Raw genomic sequence first — 10,108 nt, 5'->3', positions numbered from 1 at the left:
CCAGGTTTACACCAGGTCTACACCAGGTCTGCACCAGGTCTACACCAGGTCTAAACCAGGTTTACACCAGGTTTACACCAGGTATACACCAGGTCTACACCAGGTATACACCAGGTCTACACCAGGTTTACACCAGGTCTACACCAGGTCTACACCAGGTCTACACCAGGTCTACACCAGGTCTGCACCAGGTTTACACCAGGTATACACCAGGTCTGCACCAGGTTTACACCAGGTCTACACCAGGTATACACCAGGTCTACACCAGGTCTACACCAGGTCTACACCAGGTCTACACCAAGTCTACACCAGGTTTACACCAGGTTTACACCAGGTTTACACCAGGTCTACACCAGGTCTACACCAGGTCTACACCAGGTTTACACCAGGTTTACACCAGGTCTACACCAAGTCTACACCAGGTTTACACCAGGTTTACACCAGGTTTACACCAGGTCTACACCAGGTCTACACCAGGTCTACACCAGGTCTACACCAGGTTTACACCAGGTATACACCAGGTTTACACCAGGTTTACACCAGGTCTACACCAGGTCTACACCAGGTCTACACCAGGTCTACACCAGGTTTACACCAGGTCTACACCAGGTCTACACCAGGTCTACACCAGGTCTACACCAGGTTTACACCAGGTCTACACCAGGTCTACACCAGGTCTACACCAGGTCTGAGCAGGAAGCTGTGTTCTGCTGTGCCGGGTTATTGCTGTACTATTTTCCCTGAATTCACGTCAACAGGCGCTGGGGGCCTCGTTGGTGCCTTCGTTGGCGGACTTGACCTCGGGGGCCCCCCTGGGCTTGTCTTCACATTTGAGTGGGCGAACAATGACACACGGTCTCACGGGCTCGTTCCCGGAGGCGCGCGCGGGGCTGCGCCTGTCCCGCTCGTACTCCTCCTGCGCGCGGAGGATTTTCCTTTTACGGAGCTTCCTCTTGTGGAAATGGAAGGTTGCCAAGGAAACCAGAATGATCCCCACGAGCACGAGCACCAGCACAAAGAGCGCGAGCGTGGAAGAGAAGGGCGGGAAGATGCTGAGCTGCTGGATGCACGTCCCGTTATTGGCCTGAAGGTTCCCGGTGCAGCGTTGAGGCTCCGCGGGCCCCGTGCCGTGGCCCCTGGCCGCCATGTCCGTTTACCCCGCGTCGCAGCGTCAGCCCGGGAGCATATCTGCGACACAACACACACACACACACACACACACACACACACACACACACACACGTGATTACATGCAGGCACAGGGGCCCGGGCACGCACAGGGGCCCGGGCACGCTCCGGTCCCGCAGCTCACGCGGCACGGAGCGGATTCGTACATGAAAAGCACAGCCCGGGGACGCGCTCGGTCTTACGGTATGAGGCCCGGTGCAGCAGCTCCCATCCCTCACTTTCAGAACCGAGACTACGGCGTTACCTGGTCGGCGGAGCGAAGGCGGCAGCGCGCGGCGGATCAGTGACGCGTGCGGCACAGATGCTCCTGGCGCAGCAGGACGACGCGCGGCAGGAGCGTCCCGTAGAGGTGCCCTTCACAGACAGAGTGCGGGCTCCATCCCGCTCCCTCTGAAGAACCACTCTGGTGGGTGTGGTCAGGCTGCGGACCCCCACGGAATCATGGGAGGCACGTGTGAGGAGAGAGAGAGAGGGAGAGATGAGGGAGAGGAGAGAGAGAGAGAGAGGGGGAGATGAGGGAGAGGAGAGGGAGAGAGGGGGAGATGAGGGAGAGGAGAGAGAGAGAGGGGGAGATGAGGGAGAGGAGAGGGAGAGGAGAGAGAGAGAGGGGGAGATGAGGGAGAGGAGAGAGAGGGAGAGGAGGGAGAGGAGAGAGAGAGAGGGGGAGATGAGGGAGAGGAGAGAGAGAGAGGGGGAGATGAGGGAGAGGAGAGGGAGAGGAGAGAGAGAGAGGGGGAGATGAGGGAGAGGAGAGAGAGAGAGGGGGAGATGAGGGAGAGGAGAGAGGGGGAGATGAGGGAGAGGAGAGAGAGAGAGGGGGAGATGAGGGAGAGGAGAGAGAGAGGGGGAGATGAGGGAGAGGAGAGAGAGAGGGGGGGAGATGAGGGAGAGGAGAGGGAGAGGAGAGAAGAGATGAGGGAGAGGAGAGAAGAGAGAGAGAGATGAGGGAGAGGAGAGGGAGAGATGAGGGAGAGAAGAGAGAGAGGAGAGAGAAGAGAGATGAGGGAAAGATGAGGGAGAGGAGAGAGAGAGATGAGAGAGGCAGAGGAGAGGGAGAGAAGAGAGGGAGAGAGAGAGGAGAGGGAGAGATGAGGGAGAGAGAGGGAGAGGAGAGAGAGAGGAGAGGGAGAGAAGAGAGAGAGGGAGAGGAGAGAGGGAGAGAAGAGAGAGAGAGAGATGAGGGAGAGGAGAGAAGAGAGATGAGAGAGGCAGAGGAGAGGGAGAGAAGAGAGGGAGAGAGAGAGGAGAGGGAGAGATGAGGGAGAGAGAGGGAGAGGAGAGAGAGAGGAGAGGGAGAGAAGAGGGAGAGAAGAGAGAGAGAGAGATGAGGGAGAGGAGAGAAGAGAGAGCGATGAGGGAGAGAGAGGGAGAGGAGAGGGAGAAGAGAGGGAGGGAGATGAGGGAGAGAAGAGAGGGGGGAGAGGGAGAGAAGAGAGAGAGAAGAGGAGAGGGAGAGAAGAGAGGGAGAGGAGAGAGAGAGAGAGGAGAGGGAGGAGAGAGAGAGGGAGAGGAGAGGGAGAGAAGAGAGGAGGGAGAGGGAGAGGAGAGAGGAGAGAAGAGAGGGTGGAGAGAGAGGAGAGGGAGAGAAGAGAGAGGAGAGGAGAGGGAGGGAGAGAGGGAGGAGAGGGAGATATGAGGGAGAGAAGAGAGAGGGAGAGGAGAGAGAGAGAAGAGAGAGGAGAGAAGAGAGGGAGAGGAGAGAGGAGAGAAGAGAGGGTGGAGAGAGAGGAGAGGGAGAGAAGAGAGAGGAGAGGAGAGGGAGGGAGAGAGGGAGGAGAGGGAGATATGAGGGAGAGAAGAGAGAGGGAGAGGAGAGAGAGAGAAGAGAGAGAGAGAAGAGAGGGAGAGGAGAGAAAGAGAGAGGGAGAGATGAGGGAGAGAAGAGAGGGAGAGAAGAGAGATGAGGGAAAGGAGAGAGGGAGGAGAGAAGAGAGAGGAGAGAAGAGAGAGGGAGAGAGAGGAGATGAGGGAAAGGAGAGAGGGAGGAGAGAAGAGAGAGGAGAGAAGAGAGAGGGAGAGAGAGGAGATGAGGGAGAGAGAAAAGAGAGAGAAGAGAGGGAGAGGAGAGAGAGAGATGAGGGAGAGGAGAGAAGAGAGAGGAGAGAGGGAGAGGAGAGGGAGAGAAGAGAGAGAGGAGGCATTTTGAGGCCCAAATACATATTTCTAAAGTTGAATTGAATGATGATGTCTGCAGTGTCTTGTTCGTTTCAGGACAGTCCCAGAACACATGACATGGACGTGTGAAGAATGGATACGATGTGATTTCCTCTAATGATGAACATAAACTTTAACACTCTTCATCTGTAAAAACCTTCTTTTTCCCATTTATTTATTATATTTATAGTTGAATTGTCTCAGTCATCAATGCATTTATATTGTTTAGATATTATTCCCCTTAAAAGTTCCGCTTTATAAACTTGTTACAGGTACAGAGTGCTTCCTGGAGGAGGGGCTGAAACAGTGTGAGTAGCATGCTGCGTGGGTAGCGTGCTGCGTAGGTAGCGTGGGTAGCGTGCTACGTGGGTAACGTGGGTAGCGTGCTGCGTGGGTAGTGTGGATAACGTGGGTAGCATGGGTAACGTGGGTAGCGTGGGTAGCGTGGTTAGCGTGCTGCGTGGGTAACGTGGGTAACGTGGGTAGCGTGGGTAACGTGGGTAGCGTGGGTAACGTGGGTAGCGTGGGTAACGTGGGTAGTGTGGTTAGCGTGCTGCGTGGGTAGCGTGGGTAGTGTGGTTAGCGTGCTGCGTGGGTAACGTGGGTAACATGGGTTACGTGGGTAGCGTGCTGCGTGGGTAACGTGGGTAGCGTGGGTAGTGTGGGTAGCGTGCTGCGTGGGTAGTGTGGTTAGCGTGCTGCGTGGGTAACGTGGGTAGCGTGGGTAACGTGGGTAGCGTGGGTAGTGTGGGTAGCGTGCTGCGTGGGTAACGTGGGTAGTGTGGGTAGCGTGCTGCGTGGGTAACGTGGGTAATGTGGGTAGCGTGGGTAACGTGGGTAGCGTGGGTAGCGTGCTGCGTGGGTAACGTGGGTAGTGTGGGTAGCGTGCTGCGTGGGTAACGTGGGTAGTGTGGGTAGCGTGGGTAGTGTGGGTAGCGTGCTGCGTGGGTAACGTGGGTAGTGTGGGTAGCGTGGGTAGTGTGGGTAGCGTGCTGCGTGGGTAACGTGGGTAGTGTGGGTAGCGTGGGTAGCCCCCATTTGTCTGCTCATCTGAGGAGAAGGATAGAAACTGTTCTCTAGCTAAAGACTGCAGGAATCAATCGAAAACCACTGTAAGAAGGTTAAAAGCTCTGAAAAGTCGATTTTGCATTATATGGGACTTTTAAGTGCCCAGTTAAAAGTTGCTAAAAGGAAAGGAGTAAGTGTGTCTTTTAAAGCTTTATAGCGCTCTGAGGCGAAGCCATCGCTCCCACTTTATTGTTCTTTAATCTTTTGTTTGCGCCTTGTATTTCCAAAACTGTTATTTCAGCTCCTATTTTTTTTCCTATTTTGTTCTTCTGACATAACTGGCAAAATGGGGGTGTCCAGAAAGGAATTCATATAATCTTCTTTATTGTCTGGAATTTTAGAGACATTTTTAAAGGATTCAAATGCTGATTGGATTTGGTCTTGTTTAGTTAAGATTACATCATTTTGCCTGCCCCATGTTTTAAAAGTTGTTCTTTCAGCTTGTTAAGTTTTCTAAATAGTAATTTAGAAAATGTTGATCCACTCTCATGTTATCTTTGCTTGGTAAAGAGTATTTTCTTAACTATTTCCTGTGAAGTCAGATCATTAATTTCTCCTGTTATAGTTTTAATTTCTTGATTAATTTTAGGACACCCCTTTTTGGCATGGTTTTCTTCCAACAATTCTTGCATATTATTTAGCTTTTTCTCCCTTTCTCCCCTGTTTTTTTTTTTCTTTTTGGAGTCTATGCCTATAATTTGTCCTCTCAAGACTGCTTTGGAAGCATCCCAAAGGAGGCGGAGACATTTCCCCAGTATCATTTTCCTCCGGATAAGACTTAATGTTGTTGGACATCTTTTCCTTAAACAAAGGGTCATTAAGCAGACTGGCATTGAACCTCCACAGTGTGTTATTTTAGTCTTCCCTCCAAATCTACAGAAATGTAGATAGGAGCATGATCACTTAGGTCTATTGTGCTTATCCTATATTCTTTAATAAGATTTATTGTTCCTCCAGAGCCTCTTGAGTTCGACACTTCTAATGTAGCTGAGTAGTCTCCTCCACAGATCAGGGTTCCCTCAGAGTGGTTTACAATCAGCTCCATGACATCAGCATAAAAAGTGACATCGCCCCCTGGTGGAGCAGACACATTCAAAAGACTGAAAACCTTTCCATTAATATTCCCCTTAACCAGAACATACCTGCCCTCTTCATCCTTATATTCAAAACTATTTTGTTTGAAATCAAAATTGCGACTTCCCTTCTGTGTTTTCCTTTGTATGATGAATTATAGGATTATTTCTAACAGGATTTCATTTGTTTTTGATGTTCAGTGTCATTCAAATATGTCTTTTGTAAATATACATTGTCTATTCTTTCTTTTTTCATTTTAGTATTTTTTTTTGTTCGTTTGATTGTGTTCAGTGCCCTTCACATTGAAGGATGCGACTTGTAACACGTCTGATGCCATTGGGTTGATTATATTGATCCAACCCTTGATGACTCTTGAACATTTTTAATCTCTGGTCGACAACAACATACCAGGGGCGGATCCAGGATTTTCTGAAGGGGGGTGCGCATACCAAGAAGAATGTGATAGTCAATAGAATAATGAAATGAAAGATGAAAAGGCCGTTTTATTAAAATTACGTGCATAAATGGAGACATTAAGTTCACTTTGTCCTTGTATAAACCCTTTGGCTTTTTGAATTAAATAATTGATTGATTGTGTAATTTTCAACTGTTGTCTCTTTTTTTTCTGGTCCAGAGCAGTGTCAAAATTTTAAATTACATTTCTTTTTCTTAAATTTTACAATATGATTAGGGCCACTTATTAATTGACTTTAATACTTCAGTCACCTGTCAGCAAAGAGGCAAGCTTTTGGTAGATACAGTACTTTATTTATCAAATTACGCTTGATTCTGTTATTCTTTGTCGAGTTGACTTCTCGGATGATGATGCTAAATAAATATTTGAATTTGTAAATATGCCTTATATCGGGTTACATTTTCCTCCAAGGATGGTTTAACGTACCTTCATTATTTCCAAAGGTACAAAAAAGTACAAACATACTATTACATGGTGTATAAGCCTAAACATACTATTACATGGTGTATAAGCCTAATCACACTATTACATGGTGTATAAGCCTAAACACACTATTACATGGTGTATAAGCCTAAACACACTATTACATGGTGTATAAGCCTAAACACACTATTACACTGTGTATAAGCCTAAACACACTATTACATGGTGTATACGCCTAAACACACTATTACATGGTGTATACGCCTAAACACACTATTACATGGTGTATAAGCCTAAACACACTATTACATGGTGTATAAGCCTAAACACACTATTACACTGTGTATAAGCCTAAACACACAATTACATGGTGTATAAGCCTAAACACACTATTACATGGTGTATAAGCCTAAACACACTATTACACTGTGTATAAGCCTAAACACACTATTACATGGTGTATACGCCTAAACACACTATTACATGGTGTATACGCCTAAACACACTATTACATGGTGTATAAGCCTAAACACACTATTACATGGTGTATACGCCTAAACATACTATTACATGGTGTATAAGCCTAAACACACTATTACATGGTGTATAAGCCTAAACACACTATTACATGGTGTATAAGCCTAAACACACTATTACACTGTGTATAAGCCTAAACACACTATTACATGGTGTATACGCCTAAACACACTATTACATGGTGTATACGCCTAAACACACTATTACATGGTGTATAAGTCTAAACATACTATTACATGGTGTATAAGCCTAAACATACTATTACATGGTGTATAAGTCTAAACATACTATTACATGGTGTATAAGCCTAAACATACTATTACATGGTGTATAAGTCTAAACACACTATTACATGGTGTATAAGTCTAAACATACTATTACATGTGTATAAGTCTAAACACACTATTACATGGTGTATAAGCCTAAACATACTATTACATGGTGTATAAGTCTAAACATACTATTACATGTGTATAAGTCTAAACATACTATTACATGGTGTATAAGTCTAAACACACTATTACATGGTGTATAAGTCTAAACATACTATTACATGGTGTATAAGCCTAAACATACTATTACATGTGTATAAGTCTTAACACACTATTACATGGTGTATAAGTCTAAACACACTATTACATGGTGTATAAGCCTAAACATACTATTACATGGTGTATAAGTCTAAACATACTATTACATGTGTATAAGTCTAAACACACTATTACATGGTGTATAAGTCTAAACACACTATTACATGGTGTATACGTCTAAACACACTATTACATGTGTATAAGTCTAAACATACTATTACATAGTGTATAAGTCTAAACACACTATTACATGTGTATAAGTCTAAACATACTATTACATGTGTATAAGTCTAAACATACTATTACATAGTGTATAAGCCTAAACACACTATTACATGGTGAATACGTTTAAACATACTATTACATGGTGTATAAGTCTGAACATACTATTACATTGTGAATAAACCTAAACACCATCAAGACATTTGAATATCGGCTTCCGATATTCATTGTATACACAATTGTATTCACAATGTAATGAAAATGTGTACAGTTTTAGCTCATGATCAAGGCAGTATTATAATATTATAACGCTGAAATCATTTAGACACATCAACTCTTCTTGGTCTTTTCATCCATTGGACACAGGCCTCATAGTCAGGATCATAGAAGATCAGAGTCACATTTAGGAGTGAGCAGAGTTTAGTCAATATCTTTATTTGCTCCAAGAGCTGCGTCTTGATGATTTTTAATAGTTGCGGGGCTCGATTTGGGCCGGGTCGTGCGTAGCACGTCACTAGAGCGTAATCTCTGATTGGTTGCTGTGCCGCGTCTGCCACAAAAAAGTTAAACTTTTCTGTGCAGCGACGCTCGCCTCGCTGGCCGCGACTGTGAATATTGACCAAATTATTGTCATGCATTTATATTATATTTCTGTGTCATATTTATCATATGGGTCACGATGTTCTTACTGTGTACTTTCTGATTATCTGTGAACTGGTACAAACAATCTTAAAGCTGAAGTCATTCCATTTTGTCAGACCCAAGCAACAGCTTTATAAACGCAGTTAAACTGTGCAAGGTCGAATCTCTCAGCTGCAGGACGAACAACATGCTACTGTTTTCCCTGTTTCCATCAAATAAAGAACTTGAGAACGATCCTCGCCTCTCGCAGTCTGTTCGACACTGCGACGGTCGCCCACTCCACTCTGCGCATCGAGTACTGCGCAGCACATTGCTCCACAGGGCGAAACACGGGAAAGTGCTGTTGCAATGGAGTGTGTGTTAAAGGAATTATGGAGGATTTTTTGGCGCCAAATCTGAGTGTTTTCCTCATGGCGTGGACAACCGAGTAGTTCATTCACATGTCAATCATAGGATGCAGCTACTGCACAGCTGCTCGTCCCCAGGAGAGCAGCACGTTTCCCTGTGTCTAAGAGCATGAATCTATTATAATATAGTTTCCTCAGTGTACAGGACAAAATTAAGACAGAGAAAGACAGTTCGAGCTCAGAAGAGACGGAAATCTACAGAGACGAGAGATGCGAAGCGATCAGTCGCGCTGATAAACAAACGCACGTGTAGCTGTGAGGCTGTTGTGTGCTTCCGCAGAGGGGAGTGTGCACTTCCGCTTGAGTTCTCAAATCGGTGAAAAATGCCCTTCACTCCCCACGCCCCATAAAAACAGAGATTTAAAAAAAAAATTAAATAAATGTATTAAAAGGCAAAAAAGAAAACAAAAGGGTTCATGCTGGAAACAGGCATCGAACCCAGAACCGGATAAAGAAAAAGACCGTAAAGAGAGGGAAGTCCAACCCTAATAAAAGCTTCACCAAAAAACTCCCCAGGCATCACTGACACCAATCCTCGCCACATCCCCCTGCTGGCCTCTGCAAGTATTTCCCACTTTCCCACAAATCCAATCTCTCACATTTGACACCTCGATGTATAGATTTAAAAAAAAATATTTTGTCAGAGTTTATGTACAAAAGCAGACAAAAGCCAACATGGAGCATAAAGTCTGATGTTAAAAACAAATAAATCATGTCATCAGTCTCTTCAAATGAACAGAAATGCATCACAATGAGACCACAACCTGAACTCACATGCCCCGCGCTGGTGGCTCCATCTCTGATGTTGTTCAGTTCTCTGTGTTTTGCATCTTCCCCAGGAGCACCTGTTTCTCCTGGTGTTCTGAGGAGCACCTGTTTCTCCTGGTGTTCTGAGGAGCACCTGTTTCTCCTGGTGTTCTGAGGAGCACCTCTGCTTCTCCTGGTGTTCTGAGGAGCACCTCTGCTTCTCCTGGTGTTCTGAGCATGTGTTTTTTTTATCTTCAAAGTCACCAGAGGAGTTGCTGGAACAAGAACCCATGTTTTCTCTTCCTGAGCGGAACTTTTCTCATTCTTGACAAACCTCGTATGGAATATCTGGAGCAAAGAAGAAGCGCTTGCCTTTGTACTGGAGGTCTCCTTTAACCCTTGCAGCCTTCACTCCATTGTTAAGAAACCTCATTATCAGGCATCATGGTTTATCAGTTGCTGGCGTTGTTTTTCCAGGCTGTGGGTAACCCTGCTTGGGCTCTTAAAGGTGGTATGGACGATTTTTTTCCTGCAAATTTTTTATCATATTTCCTCGTGGCGTGGATAAATCATTTGTCCTG

Source organism: Eucyclogobius newberryi, unplaced genomic scaffold, assembly GCF_026437365.1.
Source record: "Eucyclogobius newberryi isolate DKJ021-1_F unplaced genomic scaffold, fEucNew1.0.hap1 SCAF_15, whole genome shotgun sequence".
Classification (NCBI taxonomy): domain Eukaryota; kingdom Metazoa; phylum Chordata; class Actinopteri; order Gobiiformes; family Gobiidae; genus Eucyclogobius; species Eucyclogobius newberryi.
This window is presented reverse-complemented; position numbering follows the sequence as displayed.